The sequence below is a fragment of the Schistocerca serialis genome, chromosome 3, assembly GCF_023864345.2.
Source record: "Schistocerca serialis cubense isolate TAMUIC-IGC-003099 chromosome 3, iqSchSeri2.2, whole genome shotgun sequence".
Taxonomy (NCBI): Eukaryota; Metazoa; Arthropoda; class Insecta; order Orthoptera; family Acrididae; genus Schistocerca; species Schistocerca serialis.
Window position 1 is genome coordinate 540634369 of NC_064640.1, and position 23119 is coordinate 540657487.

Below are 23119 nucleotides of genomic sequence, written 5' to 3' on the forward strand. Positions count from 1 at the left end.
TTGACTACATGTCACGGATTGTGTGGCCCCTCCCACCGGAGGTTCGGGTCGTCCCTCGGGCATGGGTGTGTGTGTTGTTCTTAGCATAAATTAGTTTGAGTAATGTGTAAGTCTAGGGACCGATGACCTCAGGTGTTTGGTCCCTTAGAAATTCACACAAACATGTTGTGCACATAAACCCTTTTATCCTCTATCAACAAACTTCTAGTGATTTCGTCTGCAATAATGTTAATGTGCGATCCATATGTATAGCTTTACACTCCATCTAAATATTTTTACGATTCCAAATACATATGATTTGCAGCTTGTGTGTATGAGGGAGGAGAATGCCACAGCATACAGAATAAAATTACACTCCTGGAAATTGAAATAAGAACACCGTGAATTCATTGTCCCAGGAAGGGGAAACTTTATTGACACATTCCTGGGGTCAGATACATCACATGATCACACTGACAGAACCACAGGCACATAGACACAGGCAACAGAGCATGCACAATGTCGGCACTAGTACAGTGTATATCCACCTTTCGCAGCAATGCAGGCTGCTATTCTCCCATGGAGACGATCGTAGAGATGCTGGATGTAGTCCTGTGGAACGGCTTGCCATGCCATTTCCACCTGGCGCCTCAGTTGGACCAGCGTTCGTGCTGGACGTGCAGACCGCGTGAGACGACGCTTCATCCAGTCCCAAACATGCTCAATGGGGGACAGATCCGGAGATCTTGCTGGCCAGGGTAGTTGCCTTACACCTTCTAGAGCACGTTGGGTGGCATGGGATACATGCGGATGTGCATTGTCCTGTTGGAACAGCAAGTTCCCTTGCCGGTCTAGGAATGGTAGAACGATGGGTTCGATGACGGTTTGGATGTACCGTGCACTATTCAGTGTCCCCTCGACGATCACCAGTGGTGTACGGCCAGTGTAGGAGATCGCTCCCCACACCATGATGCCGGGTGTTGGCCCTGTGTGCCTCGGTCGTATGCAGTCCTGATTGTGGCGCTCACCTGCACGGCGCCAAACACGCATACGACCATCATTGGCACCAAGGCAGAAGCGACTCTCATCGCTGAAGACGACACGTCTCCATTCGTCCATCCATTCACGCCTGTCGCGACACCACTGGAGGCGGGCTGCACGATGTTGGGGCGTGAGCGGACGACGGCCTAACGGTGTGCGGGACCGTAGCCCAGCTTCATGGAGACGGTTGCGAATGGTCCTCGCCGATACCCCAGGAGCAACAGTGTCCCTATTTTGCTGGGAAGTGGCGGTGCGGTCCCCTACGGCACTGCGTAGGATCCTACGGTCTTGGCGTGCATCCGTGCGTCGCTGCGGTCCGGTCCCAGGTCGACGGGCACGTGCACCTTCCGCCGACCACTGGCGACAACATCGATGTACTGTGGAGACCTCACGCCCCACGTGTTGAGCAATTCGGCGGTACGTCCACCCGGCCTCCCGCATGCCCACTATACGCCCTCGCTCAAAGTCCGTCAACTGCACATACGGTTCACGTCCACGCTGTCGCGGCATGCTACCAGTGTTAAAGACTGCGATGGAGCTCCGTATGCCACGGCAAACTGGCTGACACTGACGGCGGCGGTGCACAAATGCTGCGCAGCTAGCGCCATTCGACGGCCAACACCGCGGTTCCTGGTGTGTCCGCTGTGCCGTGCGTGTGATCATTGCTTGTACAGCCCTCTCGCAGTGTCCGGAGCAAGTATGGTGGGTCTGACACACCGGTGTCAATGTGTTCTTTTGTCCATTTCCAGGAGTGTACATTACCATTACCTCTTGCACACGGAACTTGTGGGAGTATGACAAATGTCGTCTTGTGTTACAATGTCTCTCTCTCTCTCTCTCTCTCTCTCTCTCTCTCTTCCACTCTTTCTCCTTCTCTTTCTATCTCTAGAGTGCACTGTCTTTCAGCTATTTAAGCACATGTGATGTCACACCTGCTACTACTCGTATATCTACTCGTTACAGTCCCTATCTACCGATTGCCCCGTATGTGTAGTAATGTTTTTATTTCTAAGTACATGTGTGACGCCAAGTCTCTCCCTCCCTCTATATACAAAAGGAAGTTCATTTTTTTCCGTAGGTGTCTGCAACCTCTCTCTCAGCCTTTAGCATAGGTCTCCTAGTCAGTCTGGGAACAGATGATGCTGTGATTCTAATAATTGTCTCTTCCTTGTAGCTTTCTCGGAAAATATCCAAGAGATCTCCAGGCACTTTGATATAGTGCGTATGCTACAAAAAATTTCGGCTACTTCCTAAGTATAAAAACGGATATCCTGTATGACCATGTCGTATTTGGATTTTACCGAATTTTTACGTTTTCCATATTTTTCCGTTTTTTCGGTAATTTTCAATATTTTTCCATATTCCATACGAAAATGGACAAGCGTGTATATGTTGTTAATGTTTATATCACCAGGTGTGGCTTGCTATTTTTTTTACCATCCAGCAGTGACACTGAGTCCCAACCTAAATCTACAAACTACAATTCTTTCTCCAAATGTCAAAATGAAGTGCCAAAGCCAATGCTAATTCACACACGCATGTACAGGGTTATTACAAATGATTGAAGCGATTTCACAGCTCTACAATAACTTTATTATTTGAGATATTTTCACAATGCTTTGCACTCACATACAAAAACTCAAAAAGTTTTTTTAGGCATTCACAAATGTTCGGTATGTGCCCCTTTAGTGATTCGGCAGACATCAAGCCGATAATCAAGTTCCTCCCACACTCGGCGCAGCATGTCCTCATCAATGAGTTCGAAAGCATCGTTGATGCGAGCTCGCAGTTCTGGCACGTTTCTTGGTAGAGGAGGTTTAAACACTGAATCTTTCACATAACCCCACAGAAAGAAATCGCATGGGGTTAAGTCGGGAGAGCGTGGAGGCCATGACATGAATTGTTGATCATGATCTCCACCACGACCGATCCATCGGTTTTCCAATCTCATGTTTAAGAAATTCTTCTGCTTTAACCTTTTCCGTAAGATTTTCCAAACCGTCAGCTGTGGTACGTTTAGCTCCCTGCTTGCTTTATTCGCCGACTTCCGCGGCTACGCGTGAAACTTGCCCGCACGCGTTCAACCGTTTCTTCGCTCACTGCAGGCCGACCCGTTGATTTCCCCTTACAGAGGCATCCAGAAGCTTTAAACTGCGCATACCATCGCCGAATGGAGTTAGCAGTTGGTGGATCTTTGTTGAACTTCGTCCTGAAGTGTCGTTGCACTGTTATGACTGACTGATGTGAGTGCATTTCAAGCACGACATACGCTTTCTCGGTTCCTGTCGCCATTTTGTCTCACTGCGCTCTCGAGCGCTCTGACGGCAGAAACCTGAAGTGCGGCTTCAGCCGAACAAAACTTTATGAGTTTTTCTACGTATCTGTAGTGTGTCGTGACCATATGTCAATGAATGGAGCTAGAGTGAATTTATGAAATCGCTTCAATCATTTGTAATAGCCCCGTACATGGATACCTCTGGGGGTAGAGTGTTGACGTTATTCTGTTGTAAACACACACACACACAAAAATAAACAAATGTAAACACACCATTTATGTTGTTTGGGCATCTAGGCATGTGTGGCGTGCATGCGTGAGTTGGGGGCAGGGAGGTGGGGTTAAGCATCCCTACAAGATGGCAATGCAAGCCAGTGGTAGGTCAGGCTTGGTGGTGTAGTGGAAAACTGATAGTCTGGAAACCGCCATTACCGTTATCTCACGCACACAGAATCGGTGGGAGTGTGACAATGGCCGACCGCTGTGACCGAGCGATTCTAGGCGCTTCAGTCCGGAGCAGCGCGACTGCTACGGCCGCAGGCTCGAATCCTGCCTCGGGCATGGATGTGTGTGATGTCCTTAGGTTAGTTAGGTTTAAGTAGTTCTAAGTTCTAGGGGGACTGATGGCCTCATATGTTAAGTCCCATAAGGCTCAGAGCCATTTGAACCATTTGAATATGACAATGTCGTCTTGTGTCACGTGATCGAATCCTCATCACGTACCGGAATTTTCCGCCCCAAATTTACGCTAGCCTTCACTTCTCAATGATGTGAAGATGGTACGAATTCGATGTTAAACCATAGGTCGCCTTTTCCCGGTAGGATTAAGGGTCTGCAAGTCACCAAAGTGTCATCCAACAGAAAGGACTTGCAAACTGGTGACTGGACACCCTGTCATGAGGGGCTCCAGCCAATCATGCCATATCAGGGATTTTTCGGCAGTTCCTGCAGATGCGTATCGAAATAGGATGTGTCTAGAAATGGACGACCACGTAAAATCAATATTAAGAAAGACGAACGGAAGTCTTAGACGTTTTAGAATGGTTCTATGCATCCGAAAAGGTAATTGAATACAAAACGATAGTGCGGCCAATTCTAGAGTTCCAGGGTTTGGAGACCTCATTATCGAACTATGACAACAGATATAGAACAAATTCAGAGATGTCGATAGGATCGTAACGCGTCTGTATAGCCTATACTAAAGTGTTAACAGAGATGGAAGATGGCATTTACAGTGATGTGTAATGAAAACAGTGAACTGAAAGTGAACTGTAAGACGTCCACCTGGTTTCCAGATGAGAAAAAGCAAGCAGTTTGCTTAGATGCAGTGAATTAAAAGTTAGCTGACACCCACTGAAGATGCCTTGTAAAAAAGGCGAAACACGTCTGGGTGAATAAATTACAATATAAATTTTATGCGCAGCATGCAAAAGGCATTTTCTTTGAAAAAACTGCAATTTATATACAGCTGCTGCGAAAATGGCCACTACAACAAACGTGTAACAGAGATGTCCGGCGAACTTAAATTGGAGTCCTTGGAAAAGAGATGATGTTCCCGCGAAACCCTGTTGGGCAAAGTTAGAGGACCGGTATTTGAGCAGGACTACACTGCTATTCTCCTGCCAACAACGTGTAGCTCGCGTAGGGATAATGAGAATAAGATAATATGGATTAGGGTACCTGAAAAGGTAAACAGAAAATCAGTTTTCTCTCGCAGAACGCGGAAACGAAATAGAACAGAAAATCCAAAATACTGGTACTATGTACCCTCCGCCAGGCACTGTAAAGTGGCTTGTCGTTATGGAGGTGGATGTAGATCGTTGGGCTGATTGTCGTACAGAACATATTTGTGTTCAGCCACATTTCTGTTTCACGTCGTACTCTGCCCACGCCTCTGAGAGACACACTCCACCGCCGTAGCGCATTCGCAAGGCAGCGGAGTAGTCCAATTTTCCAGTACTGCTCGACAGAGTTTTACGCTACGCCACTCAAGCGGCGTGATTCAATAAGGAATATCTGCTTGGAGTGCAGCCGCGCGCGGCGAGTTACCGGAAGCGATTGTACAGCGTGCTGCGCGGCTCGCTCAATGGAAGTGGGTGAGTGGGGGAGGGGTGGGGGGGGGGGGGGAGGAGGGAGGGAGTGGCGAAATGTGCCGCAGATAACCGCTTCCGCCCAGGCCGCTCGATGCTCTCGTTGCTTTCACACCTCTATACGCGCTGCGGAGCGAGATTCAAAACGGAGATGTAGTCACGAGCAGTTCTGTCAAGCCAAGGAAAGCTTGGTCGCTTGTTCACTGCTTAGAGGCAAAAACGCGTCTCGTCGATCAACATTACACGTCCCCAGTAAGCAATAGTCCAGTTTACGTATTGCTTGGCTCACCGAAGACTTGCATGTAGTATGCCACGGTGGGTGCGCAGTCGGCGCGGTGGACTGCTAAGCAAAGGGGCCCGGTTTCGATCTCCGACCTGGTCAGAAATTTTTCCTCTCTTGGGGACTGGGTGTTGTGTTGTCCTTATGTTAGTCGACATCACTGAATGGGCACGCCACCAAAGTCAATAAATTGAGAGAAAAGAGGTGCATCTTTAGGCACTACCGTAAGAAACCAAGTCCGAATGAGCATTACATTGCCATCAACAGAAAGTTTTCAACTAACGACGTCTCTGTGGTCCGACCCTTATTTGACGTCAGCTTACCTGTGATTTGAGCTTTTATCAAACTTGTGAAGAAGACAGATTAATCTGACGAAAGAGCTAAACTGAAGTTTTGAAAAAAGTAGCTGTTTATACACTGAATTAAACCAAGGTAAGAGGAGGGAAAGGGAAACAACTTAATTGACAACTGATGGTGGAATGTGAAGACTCTGGGATAAGAAAGAGAATTTAGAAAACGTGAAGAGAGTAAAAAAGTGAGGTTCGAAGGGAAGGCCAAGGAGAATTTGAAGTTGGAGATGCTAGAATGGAAAAGGAGGAAAATGAGCGTGGGATTCTATACAAGAAACATAGACACAAAAATATAGTGAGGGTTACAGCAGTTAGTGACAGAGTGTTGGCAGTGAAATTAAACAGTACCCTGTGGATATGTAGATTATTCAAGTTTACATGCCAACATCGGATGCAAACGAAGAGGAATAGGACAAAATATTCGAGTAGCTTGAGGAATGCAGAAAAATTTCCGCTACCAGTCACAATAAAAGGTTATTTATTTGTCACACGGCCGGTTTCGGGCTTTCGGCCATCTTCAGGTGTTTATACATTTATGTACACGATTATATGCTGGAGATCACTGTATAAACACAAAAAAATTATTTGCTGGTGACTAAACAGGTACAAGTGGGACAATTGTAAGTGGCAAGGCAGCATTTGTCGAAAATATATCTGTACTTACATAAAGCTGAAGCATCATTATTATAGTTACGCTGTGGTGACCGTTTTTCCATTTAGTTACACATTTATTATCATTTTCACGTCCATATTTCAGTTTTATAAAGTTTAGCTGCATGTTTCACTATTACGATGTGCACTCGTGAAATACACTGTGTTTACATACAAACATGTGGGTTGTGATCAAAGAACTTAGATGTAGCATGTGTAAAGATGCTGCTCATACAGAAGCATGTAGGTTATGGTCAAAGAACTTAGCCACAGGAAGTGCAAGGCTGTTTTACATATAGAAACTTGAAAAGCTATTATAGACTGCGAAGTTTTTTGATACATACACTCCTGGAAATTGAAATAAGAACACCGTGAATTCATTGTCCCAGGAAGGGGAAACTTTATTGACACATTCCTGGGGTCAGATACATCACATGATCACACTGACAGAACCACAGGCACATAGACACAGGCAACAGAACATGCACAATGTCGGCACTAGTACAGTGTATATCCACCTTTCGCAGCAATGCAGGCTGCTATTCTCCCATGGAGACGATCGTAGAGATGCTGGATGTAGTCCTGTGGAACGGCTTGCCATGCCATTTCCACCTGGCGCCTCAGTTGGACCAGCGTTCGTGCTGGACGTGCAGACCGCGTGAGACGACGCTTCATCCAGTCCCAAACATGCTCAATGGGGGACAGATCCGGAGATCTTGCTGGCCAGGGTAGTTGACTTACACCTTCTAGAGCACGTTGGGTGGCACGGGATACATGCGGACGTGCATTCTCCTGTTGGAACAGCAAGTTCCCTTGCCCGTCTAGGAATGGTAGAACGATGGGTTCGATGACGGTTTGGATCTATCGTGCACTATTCAGTGTCCCCTCGACGATCACCAGTGGTGTACGGCCAGTGTAGGAGATCGCTCCCCACACCATGATGCCGGGTGTTGGCCCTGTGTGCCTCGGTCGTATGCAGTCCTGATTGTGGCGCTCACCTGCACGGCGCCAAACACGCATACGACCATCATTGGCACCAAGGCAGAAGCGACTCTCATCGCTGAAGACGACACGTCTCCATTCGTCCATCCATTCACGCCTGTCGCGACACCACTGGAGGCGGGCTGCACGATGTTGGGGCGTGAGCGGACGACGGCCTAACGGTGTGCGGGACCGTAGCCCAGCTTCATGGAGACGGTTGCGAATGGTCCTCGCCGATACCCCAGGAGCAACAGTGTCCCTATTTTGCTGGGAAGTGGCGGTGCGGTCCCCTACGGCACTGCGTAGGATCCTACGGTCTTGGCGTGCATCCGTGCGTCGCTGCGGTCCGGTCCCAGGTCGACGGGCACGTGCACCTTCCGCCGACCACTGGCGACAACATCGATGTACTGTGGAGACCTCACGCCCCACGTGTTGAGCAATTCGGCGGTACGTCCACCCGGCCTCCCGCATGCCCACTATACGCCCTCGCTCAAAGTCCGTCAACTGCACATACGGTTCACGTCCACGCTGTCGCGGCATGCTACCAGTGTTAAAGACTGCGATGGAGCTCCGTATGCCACGGCAAACTGGCTGACACTGACGGCGGCGGTGCACAAATGCTGCGCAGCTAGCGCCATTCGACGGCCAACACCGCGGTTCCTGGTGTGTCCGCTGTGCCGTGCGTGTGATCATTGCTTGTACAGCCCTCTCGCAGTGTCCGGAGCAAGTATGGTGGGTCTGACACACCGGTGTCAATATGTTCTTTTTTCCATTTCCAGGAGTGTATTATGAAATTTTTTGATTCACATTTTTGTTGGAAAACTTAGACCTAGGAAGTACAATGATGTTATGTATATGAAATTACTAAAGGCTGTTACAAATTAAAAAAAATGACAGGTAGAACTGTTTTGAGCCACACTGTTGTCAGGAAAGTCTGCGAAGAAAATGGGAAAAGAAAAGTAACAATTGTAAAGATGGGAGGCTCGAATAGGTTAGTCGGGAAATCAAGAAACAACGTTATTAGAGACTATCGACTTGGAGAGACCACTGAAAGGGCGAAAAAGTGATAGCCTTCTGTGAACGATTTCATCTCTGGATTGCTAATACATGGTTTAAGCACCACCAACGAAGATTTTACACATGGAAAGTTCCAGGTGATACTGTTAGATATCAAATAGACTTTGTTATAATCAATCAGAAATTCAAAACCAACATGACGACGGCAGAAACCAATCCAGGTGCAGACGCTAATACATATCATAATGTACTCGTAACAAATACTAGGAGAAAATTAGAATATATTAAGAAAATGCAAGAGATAAAGAAATGGAATGTTGAGAAATTGAAGAACGAGAACTTTAAGAAAGAGTACAGTCACTATATCGAAAACAAATAGCAACACGTAAGGAAAAGTGCATACTTTGTATGTTAGTGAAGAGTGGGATACCATTAGAAATACAATGTTGGAAGGATTAGAGACAGAAACTGAAGGGGTGAGAACAACAAGAATTAAGAAAGACTACATATTAGCGGTGTTAGAAAAACTGTTCAACTTTAATACTGCATCCTTCCTGTCCATGAGACAATTAAGAAGACAAATGTACTTAAATGTGTAATCAGCTACATTAATGGATGTTTCGTGAAAATATTAAGAAGACAGATGCACTTAAATATGTGGTCACCTATATTGATCTGGGTTTATCTTTCCTTCTTGAGCAGTCTTCATTTACTCATCATTACGCCAAGTGTGCATACAACAACTTTTCCTTCTCTGGGATGCAAATTATTGTACAGACTCGCCTCATTATACAAACATTTCCAATTCTCTACCAGTGAATAAGATCATTTCCCAAAATTACGTATGTTGGTTAGTGGCGAATTCCTTGAACTGTTGTTGGTGATGGTAGTGACAGTTCCCCCGCTCGCAAGTTTCTTACACAACACACTTTGCGTGGGCGCACATCCGTCGGTTTCGTTATTGTAGACACCAGCATCTATAGCTACAAGTGTGTAGTGGTCATCAGCAACCGCTTGGAATAAAGTAGAATACTATTGCTTGTAATTACAGAAAATGCTATCAGAACCTTTATAAGACACAGGATATATATGTTCTTGCGATTTATACACCATATGCAGTTTGGGAAGCAGCCAGCATTGATAAATGAATTGGAACAAGTGATTTCCAAATAGCCATTCATACTACTTTCACCACTAACGGTACAACACTTGGAATGATGTACTACGATTTGATAGGATATCCCAGGAGACAGGTACATGACAGAAAATTTGTTAAATTCACTATCGAAACATGATGACACGCGAAGTTCTTTATTACAGTTCTTTTAGAGTATGACGGATGTTTACTTAGCCCATCTATTTTCATATTTCTGTAGTACCACGGTAGTAAAGAGCCATTTTTTCTTACGCACTTTTATCAGTCTTTCAGTTAAAAGTAGTCTACTGTTTAATAAAATAATATCAATCCTGACAGGGTCGAACAAACAAAAGGTAACTACTGTGAACAAAATAATGTATCCTGTGAGAGTCAGTCAAATAAAAGTATCCTATTACTATCCTCTCCCTATTCTAGGCTGGGGTGTGAAAATAAAAGACTAATATTGTGGCAGGGTGCAGCAAATTAAAGGTTACTACCAACTGTGAACTGTACGATCGTGGAAGGATTCGTCAAATAAAAATACACCGTTACGGCAGAGTACATCAAATGGAAGAAATCCATTAATGAAAAGGCTACATTATGGTCCTGTGAGGAGGAGCCAAATAAAAGTTTACTGGCATGTCTAAAATAACTGTCCTGTGACAGGATAACCAAATAAGTGTAGCGTCTATTGTTAATAAAAAGCTATGGTTTTGGCAAAGGTCACCAATTAAAAGTGTCCAACCTTTGATACAACAGAATTTTTTCAGAATTAGCAAAATAAAAGATCTCTGTTGCATTTTCTTGGCAGGATTAGCATATCCAGTTTTACTAATACTATGTTTTATCTCATTCCTCCACAAATGCAGTAAGAATGGCAACAGGATTGTAATACAGAAATCGTTATTCTTTTTTTAAATAATCGGTCCAAATGATTTGTTAGGTACAGATTAAATATCCACAACGAAAGCACACTCATTAACGCATTACATCAACATGGTCTCTGCAGCCTAGGAAAGTTAAGTTAAATATGTCGATACACTAAACTGCGTTGTGATGGAAGATAGCCGTGATATAATAGAAGGACACCTGAATTAGGATATCAGTCTCTTAATCACAAACTTGTTCATAATTCAAGAAACAGAAATAAATATCGTTTTCCGACACAAATAACTCCAACAAAGCCCACTATGTTCTCAGCGGAGATATTTTAACTCTTTCGCAAGCAGGCTGCAAACCACAAAAAATGGATTAAATTTCACAGGCCAAACATTAAGAAAAATAATGCCTAGCATGTAGATATTTGTTGTCCTCTGAGAATTTAGAGCCATCCTTTGAATAACAGAGCTGAATTTCATCATCCGCTGCACAACACATGGTTGAAACATGTCACTAAACAAGCGAAGAAACCTCACCTCTTCCTTGATAAAAGTGAACTTGAGTTGAATATAACCACAAATATCCCACAAATGCTGAAGGTGTAAGGGTTTGCCGAAAAACTAATGAAGGAATGAACTCAGTTTGAGCAAGTCCGCAAACTGTGAAACTCTGTTAAATTACCCAAGTCCAAAACAATGAAAAATGGTCATGTAAGTATTCATTCTACTTTACAAATTGAGATCTGTCAGATGATGAACAAGCAACTGTGATATACTGTACTCTGAACAATGTGTGGTTGAGCACACAGTGATTCACACAAACAAAAACCCATCTTAGCTCTTTCAACATTGCAGCCCAGTCAGCAATCGTGATAATATAATATATAAGAAACTATCAGCCTCGATTGCGGTAATGAAACCAACCTTTACCTAGGTTTCAGCCCAAGTAATTGAGCATTCTTCAGAAGATAAACCTGATTCTGTAATATGTCTACGAGAGAATGGTCTAGAAATAAAACTAAAACAGCCTGAATAGGCGTAGTCACATTTTAAAAATGCTGTACATAGGCACTAATCAGCTCCCGAGTCAGCTGAGCTCCCGAGGCCCACCGCACGGCGTCCATGGAGACGAGGCGCTCACCGGAGCTTAAGTATTGGAGGTGACTTAGTACCTATGTACCGCATTTTTAAAATGTGACTTCGCCTATTCAGGCTGTTTTAATTTTGTTTCTAGACCATGCCCTCGTAGACATATTATAGAAACAGGTTTATCTTCTGTAGAAGGCTCAATTACTTGGGCTGAAACCTAGGTAAAGGTTGGTTTCATTACCGCAATCGAGGCTCATAGTTTCTTATATATTAAAAACCCATCTATTTATGATAGAAGAATCTGATTTAACTTTGAAACATTCTGGACATCACTCAAACATTGAAGGTGCAAGCATTTACTAAAAAATAACATGAAATGTACTCTAACTGTACGACAGTCTACATAGTACTGTAGCTGACCAAAGTCATCGACCTCCAAATCTTGAAAACTCATGAAAATTATAAAATTCAATCTTGCACATCTCGCAGTTACATTTAGTGAATTCATCTTACATACTGAGAAAGATTTCATATAGAAGTGTGAAGTTTCTTTGTCCTGCGCCACAGATGGAACCTAACTCACACACACACATGATGTATTCCCCAGCAAAGCTCAAGAATAATGTGAAATACACACACGAAATGACTCCTATGATAACTAACATAATTTGCCCGTAATATCCAAAATGACTGTAATAAAAACGGCTAAAAATTAGAATATAAATAATTCAAACATCTCCATCCATGGACCGTCGTAAGATGTGCCCAATTCTTCCAGCAAAGTGTGTCTAGCACAGACCGAGCACTAACTGCTTTCACTCACCGCGTTGAGGATGTACCTATCAAAAGTGTATATGGCAGCAACCTGCCAACGTAACTCCGTCTACCTTCTATACACTTGACGTCCTGCTAAAGGAGGACATCGCTTCTCACGTGATAGATAAGAAGAGTGCGGCCTGCCACCATCTGACTTTGGAAGTAAGGGATGTTTACAGTTAGGCAGAATTCCATGTGCCGGGAAAAGTCATCAGCTGATGTCTGTTGCTCCTTCTGGATGCATGCCCATATAGTGCGCGACGTTTCACACACTGGCTTGAGGGGTATTTAGTGACGTGGCTATCGACAGTGTGCTGACGCTGGGGTTGTCCTCAGCTTCCTACAACTGAAAATTTCGCACACTGTGAGGTCTACCAGTTTAACTTCGCTCTAGTCCAAGGGATCCTGTTTCACGAAGACGGCCTTCGAGATTTCGTAATGTGTCATGATTTGGTAACCTCCTCCCCGAAAATCGTTCTCCATTGAGGTGCCTTACTGCTCGATTGTTACATCGTGCCTCCCGATAAATGAGATACATATCAGGGAACATAGACTGTAATCAGCCACGAAGACCTTTAAGCATAAGTGGACACTGTCATGAAACGCAACACAATATAAACAATAATAATGTAATTCTTTATCCAAGGATTTGGAACTGGTAAAAGTAATGAAAACTTACTCTTCCTGGCAGTAAGACGTACAGTAACTGCGCTGTAAATCAGATTCTAGTATCAACGTGTTGCATACTAAGCAATTAAAACAACTACGAACATGATATTCTAGGATTCGAATCAAGAACAGCTGCCAACGTAAATAACGTAGAAGTAGATATCCTCAGAGTAGTGAAGCAACTTAAATCACTTAATAAAAGCAAGTCTTCTGGTCCAGACTGTATACCAATTAGGTTCCTTTCAGAGTATGCTGATGTAATAGCTCCATACTGCCGGCAGCGGTGGCCGTGCGGTTCTGGCGCTGCAGTCCAGAACCGCGGGAATGCTACGGTCGCAGGTTCGAATCCTGCCTCGGGCATGGGTGTGTGTGATGTCCTTAGGTTAGTTAGGTTTAAGTAGTTCTGAGTTCTAGGGGACTTATGACCTAAGATGTTGAGTCCCATAGTGCTCAGAGCCATTTGAACCATTTGAAGCTCCATACTTAACAATCATGTACAACCGTTCGCTCGACGAAAGACCCGTACCCAAAGACTGGAAAGTTGCACAGGTCACACCAATATTCAAGAAAGTTAGTAGGAGTAATCCACTAAGTCACAGGCCCATATAATTAACGCCGATATGCAGCAGGATTTTGAAACGTATATTGTGATCGAACATTATGAATTACCTAAAAAAAAAAAACGGTCTATTGACATACAGTCGGCACGGATTTAGAAAACATCGTTCTTGTCAAACACAACTAGTTCTTTATTCGCACGAACTGCTGAGCGCTATTGACAAGGGATTTCAAATTGATTCCGTATTTCTGGATTTGTGGAAAGCTTTTGACACTATACCACACAAGCGGCTTGCAGTGAAATTGCATGCTTATGGAATATCGTCTCAGTTATGTGACTGGATTCGTGATTTTCTGTCAGAGGGGTCACAGTTCGTAGTAACCGACGGAATGTCATGCAGTAACACAGAAGTGATTTCTGGCGTTCTACAAGGTAGTGTCCTAGGCCCTTTGCTGTTCCTTATCTATATAAACGATTTGGGAGACAATCTAAGCAGTCGTCTTAGGCTGTTTGCAGATGACGCTGTCGTTTATCAACTAGTAAAGTCATCAGAAGATCAAAACAAATTGCAAAACGATTTAGAAAAGATATCTGTATGGTGCGAAAATTGGCAGTTTGCCCTGAATAACGAAAAGTTTGAAGATATCCATATGAATGCTAAAAAGAATCAGTTACACTATAAAGTAGTCAAATCTAAAGGCCGTAAATTCAACAAAATACCTAGGAATTACAATTACGAACAACTTAAATTGGATGGAACACATAGAAAATGTCGTGGGGGAGGCTAACCAAAGACTGTTTTATTGGTAGGACACTTAGAAATTGTAACAGATCTACTAAGGAGATTGCCTACACTTCGCTTGTGCGTCCTCTTTTAGAATACTGCTGCGCGGTGTAGGATCCTTACCACGTAGGATTGACGGAGAACATCGAAAAAGTTCAAAGAAGGGCAGTACGTTTTGTATTGTCTCGAAATAGGGGAGAGAGTGTCACTGAAATGATACGGGATTTGGGATGGACATCATTAAAACCAAGGCATTTTTCGTTGCGGAGGAATCTACTCACGAAGTTCCAATCACCAACTTTGTCCTCCGAATGCGAAAATATTTTGTTGACGCCGACCTACATAGGGAGAAAAGATCACCATGATAAAATAAGGGAAATCAGAGCTCGTACGGGAAGATATAGGTGTTCATTCCGCGCGCTATACGAGATTGGAAAACAGAGAATTGTAAATGCGGTTCGATGATCACTCTTCTAGGCACTTAAATGTTATTTGCAGAGTATCCATGTAGATGTAGACGTAGACTGATCTAAGGAAAGTCCAGCGTCACCTCTTTCACGGACCCCTACGGGAAAACTGCGTCTCTTAAAAAAGTATTTCTTCGTAGGAGTATCTTCTCTAATAACTCTACTCTCTGTGTACTACGTGTCGAACTTTGCAGACTTGTATCATTTGTCCTCCGCATTTAACTTTAAAACTGAGTGCCGACAACTGTAAAACCGAACCTGATCAACTATTTTTACATTTACATTTAACAGCAGTTTACTAAAAAAAGAAAAGAAACCGTACTCGGTACTATAACATTACCTCTACCGACACCAAGGCGACATAAAGAGCTTCTCACTAAGTCTTGCGTTCTTGTTACATCAATGGGCATTGGTATTTCTCCTATATTGTTAATATTAATAACATTTAGCTGAACAGAGGCATTATTCCAATGAAGAAAAACCAAAAAAAGGTGAAACTCTAGCGAATATTTTTTAAGAAAAGAACGTAATTAGGAAAGAGCAGACCAACTGAAAGCGTATGTTCCCAAACGTGGTAATGTTAAACTTATAGATATCTTCCATCCGTTGTGGCCGAGTGGTTCTAGGCGCTTCAGTCCAGAACCGCGCTGCAGCTACGGTCGCAGGTTCGAATCCTGCCTCGGGCATGGATGTATGTGATGTCCTTAGATTAGTTAGGTTTAAGTAGTTCTAAGTCTAGGGGACTGATGACCATAGATGTTAAGTCCCATAGTGCTCAGAGCCATTTGAACCATTTGAACCATCTGTTCTAATATCACTGTTTTATAGCATATCTGTAAGATATTCGCACAGGCCAGAAAGAACAGTGTTTAGAAACGTAATTCACTTGTCAGGACTACATCATAAAAACGGACTATTTGAAGGAGTATATAAGCAATACGATAAATATAAATCACTAGATGCCCCATATAAGTAACAGCGTCGCTTGTGATGTGCACTTTCAAATACCAATATACGGTGTGGAACGTAATAATGCCAAACCTCTCAGTCCATGCTTCAAGTGCTCTGCTCAACCAGTTTAGTTCAGCTGCTTCTGCTGTTCGTGTAATTGCGAATTTTGGAAACAAATGAATTATCATCCTAACATATTTTGCGTATTTCCACTCAACAACGTATTAAGGATCGTCTTAGAAAATCATCAGTTAATGAAATCAAATTGCAAAACGATTTACACAAGATATCTGTATGGTGCAAAAAGTGGCAATTGACTCTAGATAATGAAAAGTGTGGTCATCCGCATGAGTACCAAAAGGAATCCGTTAAATTTCGGTTACACGATAAATCACAAAAATCTAAAGCCTGTAAATTCAACTAAATACTTAGGAATTACAGTTACCGATAACTACAGCTGGAACGACGAAATATATAATGTTGAGGGTAAAGCAAACCAAATACTGAGTTTTATTGGCAGAACACTGAGAAAATGCAACAGGTGTGCTAAAGACACTGCCTACACTACGCTTGTTCACCCTCTGCTGGAGTAGTGTTGTGCGCTGTGGGATTCACATCAGACAGGATCGACGGAGGACACCGGAAAAGTTCAGAGAAGGGCAGGTAGTTTTGTACTATCGCGAAATAGGGGAGATAGTGCCACGGATATGACACGTGAATTGGTGTGGCAGTCATAAAAACAAAGGCGTTTTTCGTTGCGGCAGGATCTTCTCATGAAATTTCAATCACCAACTTTCACCTCAGATTGTGAAAATATTTTGTTGGCTCCCACTTACATAGGGAGGAATGATCATCATAATAAAATAAGGAAAATCAGAGCTCACACAAGAAGATTTAAACGTTCGTTTTACCCTTGCACTGTTCGAGAGTGGAACGGTGCAGAAATAGCTTTAAGGTGGTTCGATGAATACTCTGCCAGGCACTTAATTGTGAATTGCAGCGTAATCATGGAGACGTAGATGTAGATCTCCGCTAATGAAATTCGTCAGAAATAATCCTTCACAATTTGAGAAGAATAATGATGTCCATAGATATTACACTAGAAGAAAAAAAAAGACCTTCATTACTTATCATTAAACCTGCCAGTGCATAAGAAAGAGGTTCAATATGCATCAATAAATTTTTTTAATAATTTGCTCAATAGCATTAAACGTCTGACACATACTAAAAACCTAAAATCATTTCTTCTGTTGGCTGGCTCTGAGCACTATGCGACTTAACTTCTGAGGTCATCAGTCGCCTAGAACTTACAAGTAATTAAACCTAACTAACCTAAGGACTTCACACACATCCATGCCCGAGGCAGGATTCGAACCTGCGACCGTAGCAGTCGCTCGGCTCCAGACTGTAGCGCCAGAACCGCACGGCCACTACGGCCGGCATTTCTTCTGTACCACTCCTTCTATTTCATAGACAAACTTACAACCTCATTCTGATCAGTGAAAAACACTGGAAGGCCTAAAAATACCGGTAATATTTTCAAGAAAAGTTGCAATTCACTTTTACGGAAGGTTGAGAAATAGTTTTCAGTGGATCACGACACTAGTGATAAATTGTCCCAGTGACTTAAATGAGAATCGCGTAGGCGCTGTCGCCGAGTGACGCACTTTGTTCTCACGCTATCTGCCAACATTCCACTCTGATCTCAGACAACAAAGGATGGTAAAAGTTCGCGATAGCGTCTCATACGGGTTAAAGAATCCATGCCGTGCGGGAGATAAACTCTTATCTGACACCTGGGTGATCGCATTACATGTACGAGCCCACGCAGTCTGTGGAGACATTTTCCGATTCACAACGCAAGTCACGTCGCTGTGTGCTGCCTACGTGTATTTACCAACTAGCTGACTAACCCGGCACTGCTGGGTGTTCTTTTCGCCATTTTTTATTAGAAACGAAAAGAAAAAAAGAACTTCGGTTGTGGCGAGAATTATCGAAAAAATTTCATTTCCATGAATTTGTGAGAACAGCTTTGAAATTATTAAACAGTCGCACAAAGAAGTATGTATAGAGTATAAATGTATGCACATTACGAAACATGGTCCCCGACAGTTTCTGTGCGCTGTCCGCAGCTGCTTCGCGTATCTACAAAGCGATTTTGTAAACGTCTCTATGGCAGCGTCTCTTCATAGCTCTACAAACGGCTATCGTTTTTGTCTACAGCTGCTTGCGCTTCGAAGACGAAAGTTGTCAAAGCCGTTACCAGGTGTCAGAGATTTCCTTAAGTTGTCTCGATTGTAGGAGTGTCTTAGTAGTAAATAATAGATGTATTAAAACTTCACGCGTGATGTGAAATTTTTTACGTCTGTCAATGTTTATGACATCATATCTCCTGAACTATGATAGGTTGGTGGCTCTTACCAGCATATTGTTGCCTGATAGTGAGGGGTATGTGGAGTGAGTTTGCTTGAAATCGGTACAGTGGTTTCGGAGGAATGTGGAAATCACACACACACACACACACACACACACACACACACATATATATATATATATATATATATATATATATATATATATATATAAATTTTTATAATTTCTCAAAAAAATGGTTCAAATGGCTCTGAGCACTATGGGACATAAGTTCAGAGGTCATCAGTCCCCTAGAACTTAGAACTACTTAAACCTAACTAACCTAAGGACATCACACATATCCATGCCCAAGGCAGGATTCGAACCTGCGACCATAGCGGTCGCGCGGTTCCAGACTGAAGCGCCTAGAACCGCTCGGCCACCCCGGCCGGCATAGTTTCTCAAAAACTGTGTATAGCTTCTAAGGCTTTCCCCACCACCTTAACGCTGTCTTAATTGCAAATTGGTATTTAATGTTACCTAACAGATAACATAAATCTTCTCATGTGAATCTATGATACGGTCACACAAATAGTCTCCCGTATTCAAGGCATTAACACTCGCATTAGCGCATCGGACGAAATATTAATCACTCCCTTAAAAGAACAAACTGGTCGCTTTGGACCACTATAGATGATGTAAAACTGGTACGTGGCGGTCATATAATCCTCCGCCAATGACGTATGTCATGACAGTGGTTTCATCACACTAAGATGGGCAGATATGGAGACGTGAAAGAGTGGCATGAAGGAGCAATAGTGTTTGGCTGGGCCCACAACCACACCGTGAATTAAGTTGTCCGATGGGTTGGTATATCAGTACGTACTGTCTGACGGTTCTGAAACTTTGGGTGTACCACTCGCAGCCATGTAACACGACTTAAGGACAGGTCATAATCGACAGTGATGGAGATGAGAGTTACATTTTGTCAATGACAATCGGATTCAGACCCGTCAGAAATCGCTGCCGTTAATAAATGAAAGCCCATCTCATACAGTTTCCGAATAAACAATGCGAAGGGAACTGTATGCAGTCGGTGGTAAGCATTTGTAAACAAGTAATCAAACATTCGGTTAGATTAAAGAAAAAGTGAAACACCTTGGCAGAATTAGGAATTTTCATGGATGGAAAGAAAAATTCGCAAAAGTTATTGAATGAAGATAAGGAATTTAACTTGTTTGAATTCTTCCGGTTATTAGAAGCGTTCAAGACATAGTCTCAAGAACCTGCCATATATTCTTAACAGAAATATTTTTCATTGTGTATTTTGGTGATATATTTGTAAAGATATTTTGACAGATATTACAGCACAACAAAACTGTGTCCAGGGCCGAAATGACATGCCTATACATGCGCTCGTAAAAGCGGCGATTGAAATGTAAGTTTCTACACTAAAGTGCCAAAGAAACTGGTATAGGCATGCGTATTCAAATACAGAGATATGCAAACAGGCAGAATACGGCGCTGCGGTCGGCAAAGCCTATATAAGACAAATAGTGTCTGGCGCATTTGTTAGATTGGTTACTGCAGTTATAATGGCAGGTTATCAACACTGAAGTGTGTTTTAATGTGGTGTTATAGACGGCGCACAAGCGATAGGACACAGTGTCAGGTAGCGATGAAGTGGGGATTTTCCCGTACGACCATTTCACGAATGTATCTTCAGTACCAGGAATCCGATAAAATATCAAATCTCCGACGTCGCTGCGGCCGGAAAAAGATCCTGCAAGAACGGGACCAACGACGACTGAAGAGAATCGTTCAACGTGACAGATGTGCAATCCTTCCGAAGACGGCTGCAGATATCAATGCTGGACCATCAACAAATGTCAGCGAGCGAACCATTCAACGAAACATCATCGATATGCGCTTTCGGCGCCGAAGGCCCACTCGTGTACCCTTGATGACTGCACGACACAAAACTTTACACCTCGACTGGCCCGTCAGCACTGACATCGGACTGTTGATGCCTGGAAAAATTTTGCCTGGTCGGACGAGTCCCGTTTCAAATTGTATCGAGCGGATGTACGTGTACGAGTATGGAGACAACCTCATGAATCGCTGACCCTGCATGTCAGCAGGGGACTGTTCAAGTTGGTGAAGGCTGTGTAATGTTGTGGGGCGTGTGCAGTTGGAGTGATATGGGACCTCTGGTACGTCTAGATACGACTCTCAAAGGCGACACGTACGTAAGTATCCTGTCTGATCACCTGCATCCATTCGTGATCATTGTGCATTCGACAGACTTGGGCAATTCCAGCAGGACAATGCGACACCCCATACGTCCAGAACTGCTACAGAGTGGCTCCAGGAACACTCTTCTGAGTTTAAACACTCCCGCTGACCACCAGATTCCCCAGTCATGAACATTATTGAGCAGATCTGGGATGCCTTGTAACGTGCTGTTTAGATGGGATCTCCACCCCCTCGTACTATTACGGATTTATGGACAGCCCTGCAGTATTCATGGTGTCAGTCCCTGCAGCACTCCTTCAAATATTAGTCGAGTGTATGCCACGTCGTGTTGCGGCACTTCCATGTGCTTGATTCAAATGGCTCTGAGCACTACGGGACTTAACATCTGAGGTCATCAGTCCCCTAGAACTTAGAACTACTTAAACCTAACTGACCTAAGGACATCACACACATCCATGCCCGAGGCAGGATTCGAACCTGCGACCGTAGCAGTCCCGCGGTTCCGGACTGAAGCACCTAGAAACGCACTGCCACCGCGGCCGGCCTTCCATTTGCTCTCCGGGTCCCTACACGATATTAGACAGTTGTACCAGTTTCTTTGGCTCTTCAGTGTATTTCCGGTAGCAATAAGAATTTTGTAACGGATGACGCCAATTTACCATATTTCGAAATGCACTGTTTTTTCGTGCAGTAGATTCGATCTAATAGGTATATATATAGTATACTACACTACATAAGTATACTACATTACTTTTGAATACACACTGTCGTAGTCGTAGCAACCACTGTTGTACAGCCAATTTAATCTCTGGTGCCGGGACGTAATCAGCCAATTACCGTATTTTAAACGTAGATTACCGTATTGTAAATAATGTAATAATAATAATGTCGATGTAAGATTCAATATTGTCACACTTTTTTGCATAAAATTCCAGAGTTTCTGACGACGGTCTTGTAAAACTATAGAGCGAAGCCGGAGTCTGGTATGTCGCGGTATGTGTAATCCGCGTTGTGACGAGGGTATAGTTCTGCGACGACTTGACTTTATTTTTAGTACTATGCTAGGTGCCCGCTCATTCAGGCTATCGTGAACAAGGATCGGGATATTTACGTCAACATTATCGTTGACTAAGTGTTGTCCTTTCTTCTACATCTTCGGGATGAGTAAGTTGTCGACGCTCCCTTCTTCCATAATGACAGCAGCCGTGTTCACAAGTCAGCATACACACGTTCTAGATTTAACGAACAGTCACCTCGAATGGCCCTCTAAATCCCTCCATCTTAGTACTGTAGAAAATGTCTGAGACAAGTTACAACAACCGGTGGAACGTAGTAAACAGCTTATGAGTACCTGTTCAGCCATGGCACCGAAGCAGATCAGACACAAAAGGCCGAATTACTGAAATAAGTGTTGTGAAACAGTTTCACCGTGGGATATCGTAATTCGGTGCCCCCTTCAATTATTGCATAAATGTAAATGTAAATGTCGTGTGACTAGGGCCTCCCGTCGGGTAAACCGTTCGCCGGGTGCAAGTCTTTCGATTTGACGCCACTTCGCGTCGATGGGGATGAAATTATGATGATTAGGACAACACAACACCCAGTCCCTGACCGGTAAAATCTCCGACCCAGCCGAGAATCGAAGCCGGACCCTTAGGATTGACATTCTGTCGCGCTGACCACTTTTTTTTTTGTATATACTTATATTAAACTGACAATAAAGCAACAGAACCTAATAACGACGCAGATGTAAGGGAAAAAAATTAGGTGTAGCAAAACGCGAACCATCGCCGTGTTACTCGTTTCGGCACAGATGAGTGACGCTACTTACTACATTATATTAAACTGATAATAAAGCATCAGAACCTAATAACGACGCAGATGTAAGGAAAAAAATTAGGTGTGGCAAAACGCGAACCATCACCGTGTTACTAGTTTACAGATGAGTGACGCTACTCACTACACGTTTTTTGTTGTTTATTTTTCTGCCACTTGTTCTCTTTTTTCATTTTTATTGGTTTTTTGATTTAATTTTTTTACAAGGAAAATAAAAATCTCTGGTGTTCTAAAATAAATGATGGCCTTCTGCACAAAATTAAAAAAAATATTTCTTGAAAATGTAAATAAGTATAATTTTCCGATATCAGGTTTTCATTTTCAGATCATGTATCATATATAATTTATTTATTTATTTTTATACATTTGTTGAGATCACATAGGACGCCCTCCAGGCGAAAAACGATTATGTGTAATTGCCATCAATAACATACAAAATAAAAAGGGGATTATAGAATTTAGAGGAAACAACCTCCTGGCAGAACAGAGAAAATGGCATCCGCGTCCCGCCAACTTGTGGGTAGACGCACACTGAATTCCAAGGCAGTCAGGCATGTTCCAGGCACGTCTTCACGAAGAATATTGCATTTGCCGACATATTGGATCGAGTCCTGGTATTACACAATCTCACTGAAATCACCTTCTCATACCTGAGACACC